The 25448-nt window shown below is 42.2% G+C and overlaps 1 long non-coding RNA gene across 1 annotated transcript in view; it reads left to right on the top strand.

Moving 5' to 3' along the window:
• LOC123282974 (uncharacterized) overlaps positions 1-20381 on the top strand; it is a 32738-nt gene extending 12357 nt beyond the window's left edge. Inside the window, exon 3 of the long non-coding RNA XR_006523369.2 lies at positions 18760-20381. This is a non-coding gene — a long non-coding RNA (uncharacterized lncRNA). The remainder of the gene's footprint in view (positions 1-18759) is intronic.
• Positions 20382-25448: the final 5067 nt, after the last annotated feature.

Genomic DNA, 25448 nt, shown 5'->3' with positions numbered 1-25448 from the left:
CTGTAACACTCCCAACCAAGTGTTTCCATTTCCAGCTTCTATTTGGTTAAATTAGAGAGACTCACGCCCCTACCTCCTGCTAGATTAATCGCTATGAAGTAGAGCAACATGCTGTCCTTCTTTCACTCACAAACCTTCACTAGCTCCCGTAGCTTAGAAAAGAACATTCAAACTCTACATTGGCGGTCCGTGTGCCACATGTCCCTGTCCAGTGGCCTGTACCACTAGCGTCCTCACACAGCCTGGGCTTCAGTCAAGCTGAAACATGTGCTGTACCCTGTGCCTGCCCTCATGATCTTCTGTTTTTCTCACTTCACTTTTGCTGTTTCCTCTACCAAGTCCTGTGCTGTCCAATACCATAGCCGCTGGCCACATGTGGCTGTTTAAATTAATTGAAATTAAATTTAAAATTCTCTCCTCAATCAGACTAGCCACATTTCCGCAGCTCAGTAGCCCCATGTCTTAGACAGTGCAGATGATAGCACATTTCCATCACTGCAGAAAGTTTAATGAGACCGCGCTAGCCTAGAGAGGATGTCTAAATCCTAACCATCCTTGGGGACCAGCCCAAATGTCATTGACGCCACAAAACCACTTCTGTGCCTCCCCAGCTGCAAGTTATCTTTCCCAAAGCAGCAGAGACCCAGCTAGCCATGACTCACCGGGCTGACTGGTTACTACTGAGACACCCAGTGTCCCAGGCCACATGTCACTTCAAGTAAAGCGGCTCTTTGGTTTCTGAGCCGTGTGTGGTAGGCACAGAGACTGGAAGCTCCAGGGGATAGGAAATTTAATCTTATTGGTCTTACATAAGTTTGGAGCACCAATTTTAGATACATCACATACATTCTCTTATTTGGCCTGCTTCAGCTCTAAAGTAGATATTATTGTCCCTATTTTACAGATGACAAAACTGAAATACACCGTGGGTAAGTAAATTGCTGAAGGTCATACACCAAGAAAGAATCAGGCCAAATGCAGAATCCAGATCTTTGTGATTTGTGATGCAAAGCTGGGTCTAGTTCCATACACAAGCAGCCTGCCCCCAAGCCTTCATTGCTTTCAAGCTAATAAATTATTTCAAGCAGAGCTGGGGTGAGGAGGCAAGGAGGGCTGGATATCCCTGAAGGAAGGACAGGAGTATTGTGAGTAGAGCTGCCTTTCATCCACATAAATGCATTCCCTCATTGTCATCTGGTTTTCTTAACTCTCTAAGGTCCCAGAAGAGGAAGAATAAGTCCTGTTGTGAGTATGTGTGTGTGTGTGCGTGGTCTTAGTATAAGTATAGAGGATACAAGAAAAGAAGTTAGGGGACATGAAACATAGTGAAAAGACAAAACAAGACTCTTTCAATATCTCTTCATTGATGTCTGAAACCATTTTGCAGTTTTAGGTAGAACCACAGGAAATTTTCATACTTGTAAAAGCAAAAATGCTTGGATATTGGCAATTTCCTATGATTCAACCTAATAATTCCTATCAATTAGAATCAATCGCTATATAGGGGTCTAGCCCAGAATTTGGCACAATCCAGGTATGAATGCTTTAAAACCCCTGTCAGACAGGGGCTGGCCAGTGGTGTAACAGTTAAGTTTGCATGCTCTGCTTCAGAGGCCGGGGGTTCACTGGTTTGGATCCCAGGCACGGACCTACGCACTGCTTATCAAGCCATGCTGTAGTAGGTGTCCCACATACAAAATAGAGGAAGATGGGCACAGATGTTAGCTCAGGGCCGATTGTCCTCAGCAAAAGGGGGAAGATTGGCAGTGGATGTTAGCTCAGAGCTAATCTTCTTCAAAAAAAAACCCCTGTCAGACATATGTGGGGCACAGAAGTGGTACCCTCTGTCTGCAACCCTCACTTGAACTTGGAAACAGGGAATCCAAGTGACTTGCTGAGCCCTCAAGTCTATGGGAGTCATAAATGATCTGATTAGCAATATAAAATCCACTCAAAGAGATTGAGAGGCTGCGTGAGGTAACCTGGTGAAGAGGGCATTAACGTGTCTAAGGAAAGAGTGTGAATGTGACGATCTAAAGGAGAGGAGGGGGCTTAGAAAAGGAGAATCCCAAGATGAGCAGGAATGAGCAGACAGAAGCTGGTCCTTGGCTCACAGGCTTGCAAGGATATCTCCCCTGGTGGAGATAGATGAACCAGGCCGACTGCCATTAAGATAACCCCACTCAGCTTCCTCGCAACTCAGTTTTCCTCGTGGATCTTTCTGCAGGGGAAAGAATTCCTTGTGCTCTGCTAGGCATCCCTAAGAATGCAGCCGTTTTGTTAAGGTTGCACAGAAACAAGGTGATTCATGCCCCGGTCTCTTATTTCTAGAGCAGGCTGTCTTGTTCCCTAAACAAAATCTGGATCCAAATGGTCAAAATGAAAGTTGGTCCTACTTGTACGACTCTGGTGTAGAACCAGAGAGAAAGTTAAATTCCAAGAATATTTATGTAAAGAGGGAGAAACTTATGATTCCAAATGTGTTTGGCTGAATTCTTCTGTCTATACCAGAGTCTAGTACCTTGTGATGTTTCACTTCCTATTTAACTGATGCCCACAGTTTAATGGACATGTTTAAGCAATCACTACAAGCCAAATCACCTTGAGCTGTTAACAACCCCTATTAAAGCAAAAATGGAAGTGAAGCAAAATTTACCCTTGTAAATATGAATGGTCACATGTCCTCCCGTACAAATGGGTTACTTCTGACCCACAAGAAACAACTCACTTTAAGATTTAAGTGTACGTAGAAATTTTAAAATAATGTATATTTATTTTAGTTATCTTCATGAAAAGACTTTGAAGTCTTATAAGAAAGCCCTCCATAGGTTCAAATCAGTTTGTTTAGTGATAAATTATATTTGAAATGTTGAACTAATGTTTCTGCTCGTTTCACTTAATATTTTTAAAAACTTTGTGGCTAAATCATCTCATCTTTAGAACTTTCTAAAAATCTAGAGATAACTTTAAATTGTGCATTTCTCTTACATTTTTCTTCAACTCAACTGTGACGTTTGTAAGTTGTTTTTTAAAAATGTTCATGGGAGGGCCTAGAGACAACCTCGATCAACCAAACTATATTCACAGCCAAAGAACAGGTCATTTTTAAAATCTAAGATGTCAAGATGGACCTGTAATGAAAATACACAAAGACTTCCCTTTGGTTTTTAGGAAAATGTGAATAAAGGGGGCCAGTAGCTTGTGCTTTTTATAATGCCTGACTCCAAAAAACTCAACATGCAAGAAAATGTTTAAAGTCTGGTTAATATTAAAAATAACCTCTGAACAGTATGGTCCTTCTTTGAAAGATGGAGAAAATAAATCCCAAGGAAGGGAGCTGACTGAGCCAGCAATTCCTTGGTGGATTCTAGCATGTATCACCATCATTAGCTAAAATTGCCTGATGGCCTCTGAAGTCCTGGGGCCCTGCCTTACTCTGGACTATATCTCAGTCTTGTTCTCACTCTCTCTTCAGGCTGTCTCTCAGGCTGGTCCATAGTGCAAACCATTAAGATTGCTACTGAGGAGGCTGGCCCCGGTGGTGTAGTGGTTAAGTTCACATACTCCACTTCTGCATCCCAGGGTTCACAGGTTCAGATCCCAGGCACAGACCCACACACCGCTCCTCAAGCCATGCTATGGGGACATTCCATATACAGAATGGAGGAAGATTGGCACAGATGTTAGTTCAGGGATAACCTTCCTCAAGCAAAAATAGGAAGACTGGCAACAGATGTTAGCTCAAGGCCAATCTCCTTCTTCAAAAAAATTTTTTAAAAAATAAATAAATGAAAGATTGCCTGAGGGTCAGACCATGGATAACAGTGAAGATGGAGTGGAAATGGCCTGATCTCTATCAGAAGCAGCAATCCCTGTGTAGCCTGCCCCCAAACGCTTCCAGCCTCAGCGTTTGGCCCTGTCTTCAGAGTAAGGTTGTAGCCTATTCAGGGATAGGTGCAACAATTTAGGTATCTTTCAATCTTCCTGCTCTAAAACTGAGGTTGTCATATAATCCAGTAGAAAGCAAAAGTGGACTATTTTGAAGCCTAAGTACCAGGGGATCTCAGGCAGAATGGACCCCCTCAACTTTTCCAGCCTTGTGACAATTTAAAGACATGTTAGTGTGGATAAAGTTCACTAAGAAAACAAACCTCCTAAGATTTGTTTTCATGGGATGCAAAAAAATATACAGTTGTAGAAAATGAGCAAGGCCAGCATCATGCTTGTGCAACCTGTGCAGTCACACGGGGCCTGAGCTCAGAAGGGCCCCACTCTTGGCTTAATGCTCTGCTGTCACAATCTTGGAATTCTAAATTGAAATTGTAAACAAGGGGCCACCCTGCATTTTCATTTTGTTACGTACATAGCTGATCCAGAACATGAGAGTCCACAATTGGTTCTTGGGGGTCTTCTGAATCAGCAATCAGAAGACCTAAGTCTTACTCCTGACCCTTTGACTTCAACTGGATTTTTACTCAAGGCTTTTAGCATTAGCTCATTCTTAAACTAGATAAGGGCAGGACAGTGATAACATTTTTTTAAAAAACTATTGATGATGCAGTAAATGCATGCAGTCATCTTCATCGATATGAAATATTAGCAAGCAGCCACGTAAGTTGTTTTTGTGGTCTATGGTCAATTCAACCCTGAATTTGAGGATCTACTATGTGCCAGGCACTATTTTGAGTACTGGAGATGGCAATAAACAAAAGAGATGACAATCGCTGCTTTCTATGTACTTATATTCTAGTTGGGAGAAATAGACCACAAGTATAAATAAATAAGTCAGTTATATGTAGATGGTGATTGATTGTAGAAAAACAAAGCAGAAAAGAGGCAGTGGGGGGTTCTTAAATAGGATGGTCAGGGAAGAAATCAATGAGAAGGTGGCATTTGGGCCAAGTTTTGAAGAAATAAAGGAACGAGTCCTGCGCCCTCTGGCTGAGAAACAAAAAGCATGAGGCTCTGGGGCGGGTGTGTGCTGTTTGAAGAATAGCAAGGGGAGAGAGGGAGAAAGAGGAGAAAAGATGAAGGAAGAGGTAATAGGAGTCTGATCTTGCATGGACTCGTAGACCACTGTAGAAACTTTACTCTGAGTAAGAAGGGAAGCGGTAGAAGGGTTTGGAGCCTGGGAGTGACATGACAAGATTGAACAGGATTGTTCTGGCTGCTGTGAGGAGGGGCAAAAGGCATCTGGGATGAAACCAGAAGACCAGATAGGAGAGAGTGTTGCAATCATGCAAACAGAGGTGATCATAGCTTAGACCAGGTGATTGGCAGTGGGGGTGATGAGAAATGGCTAGATTTCTGATCTATTTGGAAGTTAGAGCTGATAGGATTTGCCAAAAGATAACCACATACAATAACAAAAACCCCAACAAAAACAGTATCAAGACCTTAGACCATATCCTTCAATTTGCTTAACTTCTGGCCAACTTGGCTACTGATGTAATCTCAGTACATCTTCACAGTACTCCTGGGTAGGAAGTATCTCCACCTTGCAGATGAGGAAACTGGGACTCGGAGGGTTTATATAACTTGCTAAAGGTGCTAACTAGTAAGTAGATGAGACATTGATCTATGTAGATCCAAAACTGTACTGGCACACCATGCTGGTCAGATGCTAGATTTGAGAGTCAACTCAGAAATCAATCAATAAAGAAAAGAGAGCAAAAAAGGTCTTATTTGGATCCTGAACTTCATTCTCTGTTTACTGGCAGAAAGGGTTGCTAATAGTGAGTTAGCACTGGGATACCATAATGAGCTTTGTGCTGGGAAAATGAAAGCTCTCCTACCAGGCACTAATGGAAGAGGAATGAGCTCATCTAGTTCTTTGAAGAATTTTAACAACCACGGAATTATGCCAGTAGGGTAGAAACTAAGCCAGCCAGATACTTGCTAAGGCAGCTTCATACCAGCCACTTTCACAAAAAGCCCAGAGCTGCTCCCAGGGTGGTGGTGAGTGAAGGCATGAACTATCTTAAATGGCTCCAGAGTTGCTGGGAAGCTTTCGCCCTGGGGGCCAAAAGGACTGAAAAGTATCTGCCATCCAAATGGGGATGCACAGGGGAGGTGGTGAGGAGATGTCAGCTAGAAGTGAAGGATGGAAAAGGGGCTGGGAGTGGGACCTGGAGCCTGGTTAGGAGAGGCGGTTGTAAAGTAGCTGGCTCATCTTTGCCGGTCTAAAAGGGCCCTCGTCAAAGAATGAGATCAGCCCATGTAGTCTTTGAAGGACTGTTGCCACTTATATCCACACAGTTTATTGAAAAGTAAGAGCTTGGCATGGGGGATGAGGAAGAGGACATGAGCTGCCCCTAAAAATAAATGAAGAGAGGTGATGTTCTGGTTACTATCGCTGCACCCCAATCCACTGCAAAACTTGGCGGCATAGAACAACAACTTTATTATATTCATGGATTCCATGTGTTGGGAATTCTGACAGGGCACAGTGGACATAGCTTGTCTTTGCTCCATGATATCTGGGGCCTGAACTGGGAAGATACAAAGACTGGGGGGAAGAGGGGGACAGCGTGGTTGACTTGAAAGCTATAGACTGGAACTATTTGGAAAAGTCTTCACTTACATGTCTAGTGGTTGATGATGCCTGTTGGTTGGAACCTCACTTGGGGCTGTTGGCCAGAACACATGCCCTAGGCCTCCTCATAGCTTGAGCCCTGTGAGAGTCAGATTTCTTACATGGAAATTTGGGGCTCCAAAGCCAGGGTCCCAACAAACAAGGTGGCAGCTGCCTTTTCTGAGCCAGTCTTGAAAATCTTGCAAAGTCACTTTTGCTACATTTAATTGGTTATAAGCAAATCATAAGCCCACCTAAACTCAAGGAGAGGGGACGTAGACTGCCCACAAACACACTCAATGAGATGAGTTCAAAGAATTTGTGTCCATGTTTAAAACTACCACAGAAGAGCTTAAAATATCCTGACGTTTGAGGAGCTTGCACTTACCCCGAGATCTGAGAGGAGAATGGGAGGGTGCTGTGACCTGCAGGGGCGTCAACCTCCAGCGGCAAGTACTTTCATCTGTTCTCTGCTCCTTTTCCTTGGCCATTGCTCCCCCTTACTTATCCTCTGAAACCAAGTGAATTCTGCCCTTCCTAATTTGGTGTCTTTGGGAGGACATTATTTTCCTAATGGTTCGTCAGAGCCTACAAATTCGTTCTAGTTTTCTCTTGTTCCTTTATGCAGAAGTGTACTCCTCTCTGCCTTACCACGATTACTAGAATTCTAGAGGACCCAAGTTTGAGTTCTTACTCCAGAAATCCTTAGTCATCTGACTTTGGACGAGTGAAGTGACCTCTCTAAGTCTCAGTTTCTTCATCTACAAAATGGAAGTTTTTTAAGAATTAAAAGGAATGATTCCCGGCAGAGAAAAACCACTCAAGAAATGTAATGACCTGATTTTAAACTATTCGGCACAACTCTCTTTTATTTTCTTAATGACTTTTCTGCTTCTTATGCTTTCATGGTCTGGACTCAGACACACCACATTCACATCTTGACCCCCAGATCTACTAGCTATGTGGCCTCATCTCCCTTAGTCTCCATTTTGTCACATGTGTACAGTGGACAGTAATACAGTTCTCAAGGGTATTTGGATATATTAAATCAAATTGTACATATAAAGCAGCACCAACAGACCAGGCTGTTGTGAAGGTTAATTCCTTTCTCTGTGTCATGTTACCCCCAACTGCATCCCCATTGGTTCTTCTTTGGTCCCACTGTGCCTCATTGAGGTGAGCAAAGTTCACTCTACTTAAAGATTCAGAACTGTCTCTCCAACTCCATTTCATGAGCTCTCCCATCAAGAACCATTCCCAATTTCCCAGTCTCCAAATACCTAAACCTTTTGTGAAGGGAGATTGCTTAGAGATAGCATGATCTACCAGATCCAGGAGCAGAAAGTCAGCAGGACAGCCCAGGTTAGGCTGGCGGCAGCCCCATCTCACAGTGGGCCGTCTTGCCTGGAGGCCTGGGTAAATATGATAACCAGACCTGACTCCAGCCCCCTGGTGGGGAGGCTGACACCCGCCCCACCGGCTAGAGGGGAAATCCCTCTTACTGTACAACTGTTGCTCAATTTCCAGCCTTTGTACTGAAGGAGCAAGAGGGGCAATATTGCCAAAGCCCAGGGTTTTTTCATTCAAGACTAAACGGAGCATAGCATGACAGCAGCTGCCAGGGTGTGACTTCCTCCCAAGGGAAGAAAAGCCTTAAACAATCCTCCCCCAGAATGGGGTAGGCCTTAAGTGATCCCAGCCCTCCCTCTAGTGTCTTTGCCCAAATACCCATCACAGCCACAGACATGTTCCCAGCAGCCCAGCAGAAATCATTCTCCCAAGTAACTGTCATTTTTCCTCCCCGCCCCCCCCCCTTTTTTCTAATGGACGAAGTTGTTTATCAGTGAAAAGAGTGTTTACATTCCTTAGACCTAGAGGAGACACAGCCCCTGGGAAAAGGCTGGATGAAAGTTGAATGGGCTTCCTCCTTCATGTTTCTTCCCACAACTTCGCTTAGGGAGCATCATGGAGTTGAAGGTGTCACCTTTTTTTCTCACATTACCCATGTCTGCATTGATTCTTCAACTTATACTTTCAACGAGCATTTAATGAGTATCTGTACCTGGCTATATGACCTATCCTGGGGACATAAGGATGAATTAAACAGGATCTAGCCTTCCAGATGCTCCATGTATGTTTTGGTGGGAGATGGTGGGATGGTCAGATATGTGAGAACACATAAATGTCATCGGGTATTCAAGTGCTGTGGTAGGGCCCAACAGTGCAGCCACAAGGGAGGACCAACAGCTTCTGGTGATGAGTGAGCAATGGATGAGTAGGCGTTTGCCATATGGGAAAGGAACAGGAGAGTGTTTCAGCAAGAAGGGGCAGCATGCGCAAAGGCGTGATGCAACATGACCCTCCAAAGAACCACAGGTCATTGGGTGCAAGAAGGACTCAGCTGAAAATGTAGCTGAACTCTCCGGCTAGGTTGGAACTTGCCATGCTACAAAATCTGGGCTTTTCTCCAACCCTCAAGAGAGCTGCTCTTCCAAATTAGAGCAGCTGGCAGGCAACTTTCTGAAAGCCACACCAGGGCACATGAACCTGATGCTTCCTCAGTTTCTCCCATCTGCAAAACATAAAATGATTGATTCTCCAATCCTTGCATGGCCTGGATGAGCTACACAGAGAGCATTATGTGGCTTCCAACTTTCATCTACTTTCTTAGTTCAAGAGTGAAAACGTTCATTTGTTTTTATGGGACACGTGGGCTTGGTAATTTTTTCTATTATTAAAAATGAAACTCTTGAGAAAAATTCAAAACTTTGGTTTCACAGCTTCCTACAGTATTAACTTTGGACTCTGTCTCTCGGGCAAAGCCAGGGACTGATCTTTGCTAAATGACAGTGAACCACATGGGTTTCTTTTGAAACAAAGATGAATCTGTGCACTACTTTCTCCAACCCTTTTTTACATGTTCCCCCAAAACAAAGGCTCATGACTAATTCGCTTCTCTATTGTTCAAAGAGTTGACATCCAAGGAATGAGCTGCCCAAATGGGGGAATAAATAAGGCTTATTGCTGGTTGTTTCAGTCTGTGACCACCCAGAATGTTCAGTTTGACAAATGAGAAAATACTGCTTAAGAGGAGAGGAGAGGAAACCATCTCCCCCCTCCTTCTTGATTGTTCTTACTTTTCAGCCTCAGATCCCAAAGAACTGGGACCTGATGCTTTTATGCTAAGGTAGACTTGTATCTGAACTTACTCTTATGCCAGAGATGAGGGTTAGCAGTGGGGGTATGGATGCTCTAGTGAGGTCAGCCCAAAGTGGTGGGAGGAAGAGTAGGCTGTGGAAAGAAATGAGCTTGATTGAGAGGTTAGATAACACAGGGCAGTGAGTCCTACACCGGGTTCAGGAAGCCTTTGCGTCAGACCCACCTGCACTGCTTGCTTACAATGGCAGTTCCTGCGACATCACTTCAGAGTTAGTGAGTAGAATCTTTGAGAGGGAAGTAGTAGAAACTGCGTTTTTGAGAAGGGCCCCAGGTGAAGTTAGAGAATTACTATGAGAAGGAGTAAGTGTTCTGGCTCTAGAGTCAGATAAAGGAGGATTCCAACCAACGCATTGCTACTCACTAGCCATGTCATCATGGGAAGCCTCAACTGTCTTCACCCATGTGATAGAGACAATAATGATATCTATCTGTATCAGTAAGATATCATCAGCTGCAATGAACAGAATTCCCAATAGTGTCTTAAATAATAACAGCATCTGGTTCTCTCACCTAACCAAAAGTCTGGAGAGAGTGGTCCCTGAGGGATCTGGTTCGGCAGCTTTGTATTTCTCCTGGCCTTTTCTCCAAGATTGCAAGATGGTAGCAAAAATGCAATCCATCAAGCTTTCCCACTAGGTCACAAGAGGAAAGGAAAGAGTAGCTTCAGTAGACTCTCCCCATAAGAGTTTCTGTCATACCATCTTGGGAGATCTCCCCTGACACGTCATTGGTCTGAACACAGAAACCTCCTTCTGCAGAGGGGCTGGGGAAGAGGGTCCCAAGCAAATGGAAACTGAAGCCCATGACAGGTTCCTGGGGTGGAGGGAAGGCTTTGGAAAAGGGTCGTTTCCCCTGAGATCTGCACATCTTCACCACCTGAATAAGCCTGGCTCAGTGAACAGGAAAGAAGCAGCCAGCCATGCCTGAGGAACAGGTGTGTTTTTCCTCTTCATCAAGAAGCCTGTGTCCTTTTAGGTTTCTTGTTGCTTCAGGTCCCTTTGTGCAACTCAGTTGTAGCCACTACATAGTCCCATATGTCCTGGTCCAGGACCTTGACTTCCTCTTCCATTTATATTGTATTGTATGTCTTGGCATTACTGTAAGATAACTCACATCTTTTGCGCGTATGTAAAATAGGTAAACACAAATAAAAAACAATATGGAGAGCACAAGAATGAAAGAATAGATCTGTTCTGCTGTAACTCCACAGAGGAACATCCCTCAGTCTGAATTAGCAACTGGCTACCCTTGTTCTGAAGAGTTTCCTGGTTGGGATTAATAAGAATGAAAATCAGAACAGTCCAGACTCAGGGCCTCACCCCGTCCCGTCTCCACCCAAGGAAGGGCTAGGAGCCAGGGTGGGAAGTAGGAGGAGATCAAGGTAATGGTCTAATGGGTAAACTAGAGAGGGAACTGTGGGCAGCTGTCTTGGGGAGCCACAAGGCTGGCACTACGAGATAGCCAGGCTAGACTGTCTTCCAATGGCTGGGAGACAGCCCCTTCCAAGTGCAGCCCAACCAAGTGGCCCACCCCTTTGCCGTGGCTTCCCAGCTGCTACCACCATGGAGTTGTCAGGAAATTTGTGATCATTCTTTATATTGATCATCTCTATTGATTTTGTCTATGGTGAAAATATAGTGCAGACACATTAAGTAGCTATTATAGGCAAATTGTCTTTTAATGAATTGTACCAACAGACAGGATTTTATATTTAACCCTAATTGGGGCTCAGAGTTCTTCTCAGGCACTGAATGATCATAGACGGACTTGATTCTAACCTAGAACCCGAGTTGACATTTGACTGCGGAGATTTTCTTGAAGACTGCTGAGGAATGCCAAAACCTGCCCAAAAAGAAGTGCTGAAGTGAAAGAAGTGCTCATTAGGAGATGAAAAAGATCATCATAGAAATTATGCAAGAATCAGTCCTGTCACTTAAAAGCATGCAATTTTACCCATTTTTCCAAACTTTAAATATTTTCCAGTCTTTGTATTTTGAAACTCCAGCAAGAAAACGGGCATCATTTTGGATGAATTCTCTGTCTCATCTCACATCTTAAAACTAGGCCGTGGGGCCAGCGCCATGGCCGAGTGGTTAAGTTTGCGCACTCTGCTTTGGCAGCCCAGAGTTTCGCTGGTTCGGATCCTGGGTGCTGTCCTAGGACCACTCATCAAGCCATACTGAGGCAGCATCCCACATAGCAGAACTAGAAGGCCTAACAACTAGAATATACAACCATGTACTGGGGGCCTCTGGGGAGAAAAAAAAAAAGTAAGTTGTTGCCTTTAAGAGGCTAGAATAAAGCAAGACTTGTCAAAGAGTGTGCTTCTTCCTCCTTCATGTGTTTTTTTTGTTTTTGTTTTCTCAAAAGAAAAAACTGTGTGTGTGCACATATGCGCATGTATGTACATGCGTGCATGCCTGCATTTTGGCAAAACTGTATTCAGAAGAATGCTTGGAAGCTTACGTCTAATATGCTAAGTGTTAGCCAGCAGCAAAAATTTCCAGCTCTGTTATCACATCCCAAAAAGAAGGCTTGAATTGGAAGTATCACTTTGTGGTTCTGCTAGCAGAAACTTAAAAGTTACTCTATAACCAGAAGCGAGACTTTGACTATTATTATTTTGTAATGTAATAGGCAAAAATCACAGTAAAAATGATATCTCTGATGGGAAAATGCTTCTTTGCCAGACTCCTGAAAATTGTGATTTCAACAATTTGGCAGGAAAAGACTGTATTTTTGACAGAAATGAATTATGACTACAGGCAATGAATACAGAGGCTGATGTCCCAATTGTACTTGAGTTTTGGTTTTAAGAACAATCATTTAAGGCTGGTCACATGATAAAGCTGCACTTTCCTTACACAATATGCGGGAAATAGAGTAGCCGTTCCAGTCCTTGCTGGCCAACACTCCAGAGTCCTTTTGGTGCAGATTCAAATGAGGGTTCCTCTCCAACTCAACAGAACCCAGGCTGCTGCTTAGATCACACGCACTGAGGACTGACTATAGGTCGGATCCTAAGCTTTCAGCTTTGGTCCTTCAGTTCTTCTGACTCTCAGCAGAGGCTCTGTCCCAAGGCTGTTTTGCCTCTTGGTTACAAGATGGCTGCCTACAGCAATAAGTGTTCATATTACTTCCTGATTCACACCCGGCGGGAGAAACAAAGAAAAAGAAAAGAGTGCTCTCTCCCAACATGGCCATCCAAATCGTTCCTGTTTGTATGACTGGGTCAACTCAACCTTGTGCCCCCTCCTAAACAAATGCAGAGGGCCAGGGAAAGCCCATCGACTTGGTTTCCATGGCTCGGGACTTCTTTCTGGAGCTGGAGACACTGTGGACGCGTAGACTAACATGAGGCTCTATTCAGAAGTGAGGAAGTGGATGGCAGTGGGCAATCACAGGTGTCTGCTACATGATCTTATTTAGTACTTACTATAATCCTATGCAGTAACCATGATTTTGGTTGATGAGGAAATTGAGGCTTAGAGATATTCACAAATATGCCCAAGTTTACGCAGCTGGTACACAGTCAAGTCTGTTTGGCCAAGCATATTACAGGGTGAAAGGCCATGTCCTGAACTTCATCACTCTACTGCCTCCCTTCAGTCAGAGTGTTACAGGACTGTGCTCTCAATATTTTCATTTATAAGTGTTTATCATCTATGCCACAAAAATTGGCATTTTCAATTAGTAATATGGATAGCAAAGAAATATAGGCAAACAGGATGTCAGCAATCCATTCAGTTATCTATTGCTGCTTTCACTTACCTATTGCTATGCCTCACAATTTAATGGTTTAAACTAACTATGTTAAGGGATAATTTTCAAAATAAGGGAAAATCATGACTCTCATACAGATACAAATTGAATATGTGTTAAAGATTTTAGTTAACTCGTTAATTAAATGAGGTAAACAGATAGATGTTATCAACTGATTGAAAGGAGAAGTCAAACAAGCATAAATTTATATGGAGTAAAGGAATGTTGAAATGAAGATGAAAATAGAAACAACATTGACGTTTGGGGAGGAAAGGAGGCTTGTCCCTACCCTCGAGAGGGTTCATTTCCATGTCTATAGACAAGAATCATTTTGGATTGAGATCAGTTGTCAACAATTTATAGAGATCTTAAATAGCTCCCACAGAATCAGGATCTGATGACCTGGAAGAGTTATGCAGTTTTCCACGGCAGCACACGTTTTTCTGTATACCGCAAACACTTCGTTTTTCATAACTTTACAATTTGCACTGGACTCAGCTGGGCAGGTGGCTGTGTTGGTTTCACTTAAGATCGTTCCCATGGCTGCTGTCATCTGAAGGCTTGACTGAGGCTAGAGAATCCAGCCATTTGGTGTTTGTTCTAAAATTTGTGTCCTCAGGACTTTATAATTTATGGTGGTGACTGAGTGAGGACACAGAGAGGCTAATGCCATTGAAAGGAGATTTTCATTACTGACATTTCCTGAGAGAAAGGGCCATGCCACACCATGCAGGGCCTCATGGGGAAGGACTAGGTTTTGGTCAGGAGGCAGAAGCAAATCAAGGGAAAAACCCGGGCCAGAGGATTTATTGGGGTTTTCATGAGAAAGGAAGGCAGGACAGGGTAAACATCTTAGAATTAGCTAGCTTGAATAATTTTGCCAGGCCTTGGGGCACAGGGGCTGTCCCTAGCTATCTGGTAGCTGGCCCTGGGTTGATTTAGGGCAAGAGAAATATTGGCTTGATATATGAGAGTTAGATAAGGAGGTGGGTGGGGGCTTGGCACTGGATCAACAGTCTGAAAGGCTTGCTGCAAGCAAGCTGACCACCACCTCTAAGAATTAGCTAGCCCCAGAGGGGGTGGTGTCTCCCAAGGTCTGAAAGCCCCTCAAGATGTCAAAATATTATAAGATATAGAAAATAAAAAACATGATTAATACAGTGCTGCCATCAGCTGAGGCTCCTCAGTTCTCCTTCACATGGCCTCTCATTCTCTGGTAGGCTCACTTGGGCTTCTTTACATGGTAGCTGGGTTCCAAGAGGCAATGCAGAAGCTTGCAAGATCTCTAGAGGCCAAGGCTCAGAAATGACACAATATCACCTCCACTGCATTCTACAGGTCAAAGCAAGACACAAGGACAGCCCAGGCTCAAGAGGTAGGGAAAAGGAGCCCACTTTTTCATAGGAGGAGTCACAGAGAATTGGTGGCCATATTTAATCTACCCACAGAAATCTGTCATATCATTCACCAAATTGTATTGAAATTGCTTGTTGATATGGCCAACTCACATGCTAAGCAATAAACTTGTTATGGGCATGCCGCACCTTATTATCTTTGTACCGAAGTGCCTGAGATATGATAAACGCTGTTTGTCCAAAGCTAATGTGTGGGAAGATCATTCAGATGAATGGAATTAAATGAGTAAAGCTAGGAAAGCAAGACAGTATAAGAACTGCCTACTTTCAGAAGTTGTCTAATTGCTGTATGACGAGAGTTGTGGGGCCAGCCCCATGGCCGAGCGCTTAAGTTCACGCACTCTGCTTCGGCGGCCCAAGCTGCGCCAGTTTGGATCCCGGGCAGGGACCTATACACCACTTATCAAGCAATGCTGTGGCAGCATCCCACATAGAAGAACTAGAATGACCTACAGCTAGGATATACAACTATGCACTGCAGCTTTGGGGAGAAAAAAAAAGGAAGATTGGCAACAGATGTTAGCTCAGGGCCAAAAATAAAGAAAACAAAAGTTGTAACAGCCTTATATTCAAGACAAAGAAGTTGGATTTGGTTCTTGGGAAATAGGACACCATGGAAGCTTTCTGAGTGAGAGAATAACTAGTAGGACCTTTGTTTCTCTAAGGTTGCTTAAATTAGCTGATGTCTCAGCTGAAGGGCCAGTTTAATTAATTACTTGCCATAACAAAGAAAAATGCTAAGGGACACACAGGGCCCACTTTATCTTGCAAGGGAAACAGTCAGTTGTCTGATGTATTAACCTTTTGGCACATCAGCACTATTTCAGAATGGCCTGAGTCAACTTGGTCATTCACAACTGTCCCATTCTTTGTCGTTGATTTCTTTAGACTCTGTTAGAAAACGGTGAGAACTACAGATTTCACATATCCTCAGTAGTAGGTAGCACATTACAATGAAAGCAAGTCTCTGACCAAATTCTTCCTCAAGAACAGCAACTGTTAACATGCAGGCACAAAACTGTCTCGGGATCTGCTCTTGTAAGCACAGGGAAGTATCGACTCCATCCTTCAGACTCCTTGCCAAGTGGCTTGCTTGAAGATTCTACTTGAGACAAAGGCTACAGTGTTCTAGCAGTAGATCTTAGCTGACCTGAGTCAAATCAAGCCACATAATCCCTCCATGCGATGGCCAAATCCAGGGCTGAAGGAGAATCGCAGGTCTAGGGCACCATTTAGAAAAGTATTGGGCCCTGGACTTATTCTTATGCCTCTTATATGTAAAGGTGGTGATACTCTGCTGTACATTATTTCTAGCCAACTCATATATTTTGTACACCACTCCTTTCACAGATATATGTGTATATGTTTCTAATATTATTTATACTATTTAACATTTTTAAATAGCTTTATTGAGGTATAATTCACATGCCATATAATTCACCTATTGTCAGTATATAGTTAGATCAACTAGTATAGATTAAAACATGATCCTTGTAGCTTTTGTGTATTAGTTGTCTATTACTGCATAACAAATTACCCCAAAAATTAATGGCTTAAAGCAACATTAATTAGCTCCCAGTTTTGGTGGGCCAAGAATCCAGACACAGCTTAATGAGGTGCTCTGCTTCAAGCCCTCTCACAAGCTGCAATCAAGGTGTCAGCTGGGTCCGTAGTCATCTCACAGCTCAACCTGGGAAGGACAAGCTTCGCAGGTCACTCATGTGGTAGTTGGCAGGATTCAGTTCTTCCTGGGTTCTTGGAATGAGGGTCTCAGTTTCTCTCTATCTGGAGGCTGCCAGATACACCTTGCCATGTACGCCTCTCCAACATGGCAGTAGCTTCATCAGAGCGAGCAAGGCTAGAAGGCAAGAGAGTGTTAGCAAAATGGAAGTCACAACAAGATAAGCTAATCTCGGAAGTGACATCTCATCCCTTTTACTGTACTCCATTTGACTGTGTTCCAGTCCATATTCATGGGAAGGGAATGCTGCACAAGAGCAAGGACACAGGGAGGTTGCCTGCCATACCTTGTGTTAACTTCCTGAAGACCCTTGATTAGAGTTTTTCAAATGTTAACCAATCACCCCTGGTTAGGAAGCTTCAGTTGGTAACTAGGCCAACTTGGGTATAGAAGGAAATTAACACAAGTATTTATCACCTGGAAGTCCATGTTGAAATATTTTTAAGTAGATTACAGACAGTACAGCAAACACTGTCACCCTCTTTACTCGACACCAAATCATATTTTCACCAGATTTTTATTAAAATTCATTTTATTTCTCAGTATGCATTTCCTAGGATCACTGACATTTTTGTTTAGCTTATCCATTTTAGAGGCCTCAGACAGGAATTATGTTTGTCTGGAGGAAAGGCAGGGCAGGTTAAGGCACAGGAATAAATAGGCCCAAGCCTTAGAAAGTTGGGATTTTTCAGTATTATGAAAGATTTAAGTCAACAACGAGGTGCAAGACAAAGTTACCACATATTTATCAAAGTTGCAAAGTTGTTATCTGGAAAAAGATTTGCTAAGAAAACGGCAAAAATATTTTTGTCTATCTTGAATAGAAGGGAAAAAAAAGAACAACCAGATTAGTTCTGGGGAAAATAATCTACTCTTTCTTTGGTATTGAAAAACATAAACTGAATCTTTTGACAAGAAAGAGAATATACAGGGCCAGCACCCTGACCGAGTGGTTAAGTTCACGTGCTCCACTTTGGCGGCCCGGGGTTTTGCCAGTTCGGATCCTGGGCATGGACATGGCACCGCTCATCAGGCCACGTTGAGGTGGCGTCCCACATAGCACAACTAGGAGGACCCACAACTAAAAATGTGCAACTATGTACTGGGGGGTTTTGGGGAGAAAAAGAAAAAAACATCTTTAAAAAGAAAATATACCTATATGGAATAAAATTTTTAAAATCTGACATAAAGTTGACTTCTTTTGCGTGACTTGGTTAACGCCATAAAATCGTCTTCATGAAGGGGAGCTTTCAAGCAAACTTCTTACCAGCCCGTGTTGTAAAGGGTGGTGGAAGAAAAGATAATGGACTCCCAGCCCTGCACCAGATTAGGTTTCTTGGAAGCCTAGGACATGTTGTTATACACTGCTTTATTCAAATATGACTTGGATAGAAAATCATTCTTGGGGTACACAAACCACAGAAGACTTTTGAATGGAACACAGCTTCCAAAAATTAAATGATTCCAATCTTGAAAGTTTCAGTTGGATTCATATCTTTATAAAAGCCATTTTCTTCAGTTTGGTAATTGCAGGGTCAAATCAAAGATGGACAGAATGCAAACTTTTAAGTGGTGTCATTAGGCAGCCAAACCTACAAAGTGTCAGATTATTAAGGCAATGTATAGCTCAGTGTTACTGGTGAATCATTTTATTCTAACAACAACAACAAACTTGTAAAATGGCTCGAATGAAAAGCAAAAAGAAATCATTCCCAGCAGTTTTTGGAAGGAGAACAATATTGTCACATAACCAAGAGTAAAATGAAGATTCCTACTTGTTTTTGATATAATTGATAGCATCTTGATACGTGTCAGATTGGCTATTGAATAAAATTGATGTCAGTCTATCACATAAAAATACATTTTCTTCTGATAACCTCATAAAGTCAAGACATTCTGTGGGCTTGAAGCTTGTTCCAATGAGAAACAATAAGTTCTTTATGCAGCTATTCATTTTGAGGTATAAATAACCAGAATCTCGGATAAGAAAATTATATTTACAGCCTAACTTTATTATTTTATAATTGTTGTTTTTCTTCTTGAAACAGGTCAGCTGACTGTGGATTGCTGGAAATCCCTGCGCATTTTATCATGGCTGGGTCAGCAATATATTCTTGGCTTCGGAAACATTGATGTTGAAAATTGAACATCTGGCCTCCCCTTCTCATTTCCCTCCCCACCTCCCCTCCGCTGGTTCTCCCCCAAATAATCAGCATTTCCTCCTTTGCCTCTCTAGCTTGAACAGCATTTAAAACTTGAATTTGATGTATACTATATTATAGTCATTTGTTTTTTTTTTAGAGCCGATTTGATGCTATGTCCAGTTCCAAAAAGCCCCTAACAGTGCCATTTTGTGTTGTTCCTTTTTTAAAAACCACTGAAAAGCAAGGGCAAAGGTTATTCTGATCGGTTGGATTAATTGGTTACTAGTAAAAGGAACTATATCATTGCCCAAGGTCAGAATCCTATTTCTTCCCTCTTGCTTATCATGATGTTCTTTAAGTACACCTAATGGAAATTCTCCTGTAATGATGTCCTAGACCTAAAATTTTTGGAACCCTGGAACTGAATGCAACATGCAATGTATATGTGAGATGTATGTTCCCTATTTCTTGCCTTTAATCTGTTTCTCAAAACAATCTATAAACCTAATATTTTAAGAACCGCATTTCTAAACCAAGAAGATTAGTCACTTACTCTAAATAAGCACCCAAGCTTCCTCCTTGGACCACTACTGGTTTTTATACTGTATGAGGAACATTGATGAATAGAAACCTGTTAGGTAGAGCATAGAAAGGAGACAAATTCGGAGGGGTCCCACGGCGTTTCCAAACACATCTGGAACATGAAGCGCTCGCTGCAGTGCAGAAGGTAACTGTGATTACTCGAATTCCATTTGGATCCCTCCATTCTATATTTTTAAAAAACAGATCCTTCTTTTCTTTACTATAATGTAAGATTCTTGGATAATTCTTGCCTCTCCAGTTGAAAATGCCTTTGAAAAGCAAAACTTCAGTTGTATTTTTTTTTCCTGATTCTCTAGCAATGCATTTTACTGCAGTTGTTGAGAAAAATACCACACACTACCTGGAGTCTTGGTAGTAAACGTTAACTAAATGTTTCATTGAGAAGTAGATTTTCTCTGGACTTCCCTAGGGTCACTAAGATGTGAACAAAACCCATTAGAATTGATTTCTGCTGTTCCATTTTAAAATAGGGCTGAGAATGGAAATGATGCCTTTCTAAGTGGAACTGAATTTCAACTTTTAAGAGATGTTGTAGATTTTTGAGGGAAAAAGGATATGCGTCTGGGACCCAGCATACTCATGTGGTTTACAGCTTCTAAAATTTATCTCATGTGTTTTTTGGTATAAATTTGAGGGACTTCACATTTTCATCCAATATGTTAGCACTTAGATTAAGATCACACTTATAGGGGCTGGCCTGGTGGCATAGTGGTTAAGTTCACACACTGTGCTGTGACAGCCCAGGGTTTGTAGGTTCTGATCCTGGGCACAGACCTACACACTGCTCATCAAGCCATGCTGTGGTGGTGTCCCATATGCAAAGTAGAGGAAGATTGGCACGGATGTTAGCTCAGGGACAATCTTCCTCAAGCAAAAAGAGGAAGATTGGCAACACATCTTAGCTCAGGCCCAACCTTCCTCACAAAAATTAAAAAATAAAAAAAAATAAAGAACACACTTACATGCCTTTTTCTTATTCGTGAGCCAGTAAATGATGCACTAACAAGAAAAGTGACTTTATTTACAACATCAGTGAAAAATATTGGCAATGTGTTTACGCTTACTATAAAAATGTGATTTCTTTTTTTACATTTCTAAACTAATTTTTAAAACTAACTGTGTCTGTTTTGAAGGCAAGGCCCTTGGAACCACTTGGTGAGTACATACTGAATATTTCACTTTCTTTTTCCTGTGATACAGCAAAAAATTCGTCCAAACAGAGCCATGCCTCCACCACATAAATCATTCAGAAGATCTGGTAACTTTCCATGTGATTCAGTTAAATCCTCTAAATCCCACAGGAGAATTTACTTGCTTTTGGCATATTTCACCATATTAGGAGGAAAACCAGTCTCCAGGGACATGGTGGTCAATGAGAATGGGCCAAAAGCAGATGTCCTAAACTCAGTTTTGTTAGCTGAGGCATTTTCAGATGGTGTTTCTCTTGGTCGAGAGTTCCTGAAGAAATTTCCCTTCTGAGTCCTCAATACCCTTCCTGGCCCCCCACAATGCCTTTAAAAGGACAGAACTTTTCCTCCCATAATTAAAAATAAGAGAAATGCCGAGGGAAGTTAACATGTTGAACTAAATTCATTGACGCTGAGCTGAAAACCCAACTTTACCTGGACCGGAATTGATGGGTTTGAGGGCAGTGGAAAGAGATGAATGAGGAGAAGGGAGAAGGGTGCAGGACACTTACTGGGAAGTGGGGGGGCTGTGGACGCAAACCAAGTGTTCCCGCCTCTCAATCTTGCCCAGGCTCCACCTGTTAGTATTCTCTGAGCTGAGATGGAAATCCACCTTCTGGATGTGGTTGTATTTCATGGGTAGTGCAAACTCTAAACTGAATTTTAAGCCGCAAGACTTTCTCATTCTCTATTTCTTTAAGTTTCATTATGTAAACATGAATCCACAATGTCCTGGACCCTAAGAAGACTTTATAGGGTGTTCAGAGGTGTTAAGATCATAACACATATTTTGTTCAAGAGACTGTTCTTTCAAGTAAATGGAAATGGCATGAAGGGAGGGAAAGGAGGAGACAAGTCAGGGACTGAATGCCATCCATTATAAATTAAACTGATGCCACAATGAAAAGAAGTTTCTCCTGTGAAAGACTTCACATACTCACATCAATAAGCGATGAAATGATGTAAATATTTCTCAGTTCCATGAATTTGAAGGTGAATTTTTAAAATACTATTGGGGCTTTCTGTTGAAGGTTGTGACAAAGTCTAGTCTCGCCCGGGATCAGATTGGTCTTTGATCATCCCCACCCAAGGGGAGTTTCCAGCATCTGTATTTTCAGACTAGAAAAGGCAAGACATACGGTAAGGAAGGAAACAGAAAGGGAAGTTTTCAGAGTGTGGCCTCTTACTCTACCTTCATTAATAATCTTAGTTCCTGATGAGCTCCCCCACCTTTTTATTGTGCCAATTCCTATTACAGAAAATTTCCAAGAGCAGAGTTACAAAATTTATTGAATTTCTATGTATATGCTTGCTTTGAAACTCAATGGACCTGCCAGGTCTAATAGAGAGAAGGAAGAAAAGCACTGTGTTCAGTCTAACCTAAGAGGAGCATGGATCATGGACGCGTTCGCTACACCTAATCTGGCCCCCAGAGGCTTACACTGGAGCTCATTCTTTCTTAAATCAGAAAATAGACTGAGTCTTAAAGTCTGTATGCAAAGTATCAAGTTAGCTATAAGACGCCATTTGTTGAGGAGGAGGGAAAAGGTAAAACAGATGAGAGTAGATACCCGTGTCAAAGATTGTACTGTCAACTTTTCGACCTAGGGTAGCTAGGTGAAACATTCCAAGCCTGCAGGTGTAACCTGACTCCAGGACTCGAACTTGGACAGAATGGCTCCTTCCAAAGTCAGCACTTAACTCAGCCACCCCCACCCCAACCCCAGCTCCAGATGTCACAAGAACTGGATTAATCTAAGGTCTCTCTAGCCTCCCATTTAGCATACATATTTAAATTCTGGGACTCCAGGCCACAATTCCCCAGAGGACTACCTTATCCTTCATTAATTGAAAAAATAAACAGTTCTGTAGTAATGGAGAAGGCTCATTTTCACAGAAATGTCTTTGATACTAAGGCTGCTTTGAGGATATGTGTCCCTGTGCCTCCTGTGAATTTTAACACCTGATAAACTCAAGGACTCCACAATACAAGGGAGTAACCAAGAGGCGAGACCAGAAGTGTTTTCTGTAAAGGCAATGGGTGGATAGTTATAGCCACCCGGACTCAAGTTTAGGGGAACCAAGTCAAGGGGTGGCAAGGGTGTTGAGGAGTAACTGTTCATGCATTCAGCACAGAAAGGAGAGCTCAGCACAGTGACGGTGTATCTGCCACACACACACTAGGCTACTGCTTCTCCTCTCTTGAGGTGACAACAGCTTATGACATTCTAGCTGCTGCTGCTGATCCAATGGAAGGAGCCCGTGGTATGTTATTGCCAACCTACTATTTCTCCATTTACTTATCTATTGCCATTTTGGGTGCTAGGAAAGAAGTGTTTATCAATATTTCTTTTATTTTTACTTTGGTGGGGGAGGGGGAAGCTGGTATGTGCCTTTATATACTTGTTTTCAGCTGACTGGTTTTAAATAAGCAGGATGACCTAGCTGAATGTTACTTTCTTCTCTGTGCAGGACTTTTTTCAAGAGTAAAGAACACATATCCTCAAGGTAAAAAGAAACACCCTTGTTTGTAGCAAAATAGAAAAAGTGGTTTTATAGAATTAACATCTGAATGGACCACGTCACCAACAAGCCCATATCAATAAACTGGGAACACACAGCCAAGTGTGCTGGTTAAAAGCACATGTTCTTGAGTCAAATGGCGTCGGGTTCAAATCCTGACTTCTGCCACTTTGATCCATAACTGTCTTCAGTCAGATTCTCCCAGAAGTAGACCCTAAGCCGAAGATTCAAGTAAGTGATGTATCAACAAAGAACTCCCAGGAAAAAATGGTAAAAGTTTGAGAAGCAGACTAGGGAAGAAGAATAAGCTACGCAAGGGTCTGAATTCATCAAAGACCAGCCTCAGCCTGGTCCCTGGAAAGCTCTGAAGAGTAAATTGTACCCCAGAGTTTATGCAGAGGCAAAGGAAGCTGGGCTTTCGTACCTGAGCATCAGTTGGCCATCAGCTAGTGGGTGGAGGTTCAGGAGTAAACTCCTGGACACTTGGGCACAGATGGGGCAGCTATGGTTGCTCATGGGCAATCCTCTGAAGAATTTTGCAGCTACAAGCCATTTAGTAGCAAGACACACCAAACTTAGGGATGGATGCACAGCACTGGTGAAGATGAGCAGAGGAGAGCTTGGTGAGGGGTAGCAAGAGTGTCCACTGCAATGACTGGGGGCTAATTTCTTAATCTCTCTGAGCCTGTTTCCTTCTGTGTAAAATGGGGATACTTCCTCAAGCTCAGAGAATTGTTGTGATAATGAAATGGAGACACTACATGTAAAATGTGCAGAACCTGACACAGTAAGTGTTCAATCAAGTATTACCCATTAATTTCTCACTGGAATATCAACTTCACTAGAGCAGAAGAGCATCTCCTTCATTACCATTGTCTTCCCACTTCCTAGAAAAGTGCCTTGCACATAGGAGACACTCAATAAATATTTGTACAACTTTAAGGTAAGAACGGCATCATAGGGATGCATGAGACTTTGCCAAAGGCAGAAAACTAAATTCACTTGGGATGGACAGCTAGCCCACGGCAATTCAAAAGTTCTATATTTGACAACAGGTAGAAGCAGAGTTCTCATGTAAGGAAGGGTAAGTACTTGAAAGTGATAATTGGGACTTACTAAAAAGACTTTTATTGGCAAAAATCAAACTCACCTTTCTCCAAGTGTAGGGGCAGGACCAGAGTAGAGAGAGTCTTCTGAGCTGCCTTCAGGGCATTGTGCCCACAAGTCTCAAACCAGTAGTTTTGACTTCCGGAAGCTAAAAACCGATTGTCTAGTCCAGTGTTTCTCAAGTTTCTTGGTCTCAGGATCTGTTTACATTCTTAAAAATTATTGAGGATGAGGGCCAGCCTAGTGGTGTAGAGGTTAAGTTTGTGTGCTCCACTTCAAAGGCCCAGGGTTCGCCAATTTAGATCCCAAGTGCAGACCTACACAGCACTCATCAAGCCATGCTGTGGAGTGTCCCACATACAAAATAGAGGAAGACTGGCACAGATGTTAGCTCAGGGACAATATTCCTCAAGCAAAAAGGAGAGGATTGGCAGCAGATGTTAGCTCAGGGCCAATCTTCCTCACCAAAAGAATAAATAAATACAAAATTACTGAAGACCCAAAGAGCTTTAATTTATATAGGTTATAGCTAGCAATACTTACCATATTAGAAACTGAAACCCAGAAGCATTTAAAATATTACTTAATTCTAAAATAGTAAAAGTTACATATTAATATAAATAATATATTTTTGTGAAAAATAACTATATTTCCTGAAACCAAAAAATGAGAGAATAGTGGTATTGTTTTACATATTTGCAAATTTCTTTAATGTCTGGTTTAACAAAGACAGCTGGATTCTCTCTCCTTCTGCATTCAGGACATTGCAGTATGTTGTTTTGGCTGAAGTATCTAAAGAAAATCCAGCTTCACACAGTTATGTAGTTGGAAAAGCAAGGACTATTCTATAATATTGCCAGATAATTGTAGATATTTTTATTTTCTAATACACCAAAATTCAACAAGTGTTAGCTTCTTAAAGGTGAGCTGCAGCACAGAATTTGATATCACGTAATTGAACATTTTATACTACATTACATGAAATCCATTGCCTATCTTGCCTTCTGCCTGTATCTTTTATCCTGGATGATTTTGTAACATAATGCATTGGGAAATTATGCAGATTGTCCAAATGTTGACACTTTTCATTATACAATATTTTTAAAACTTCCATTTCTTAGTAATACCACTGATCTCATCAGAGAAGCCTTTAAGTTTTAAGAAGCTCTCAAG

This window comes from Equus asinus, chromosome 1 (assembly GCF_041296235.1).
Source record: "Equus asinus isolate D_3611 breed Donkey chromosome 1, EquAss-T2T_v2, whole genome shotgun sequence".
Taxonomy (NCBI): Eukaryota; Metazoa; Chordata; class Mammalia; order Perissodactyla; family Equidae; genus Equus; species Equus asinus.
This window is presented reverse-complemented; position numbering and strand designations above follow the sequence as displayed.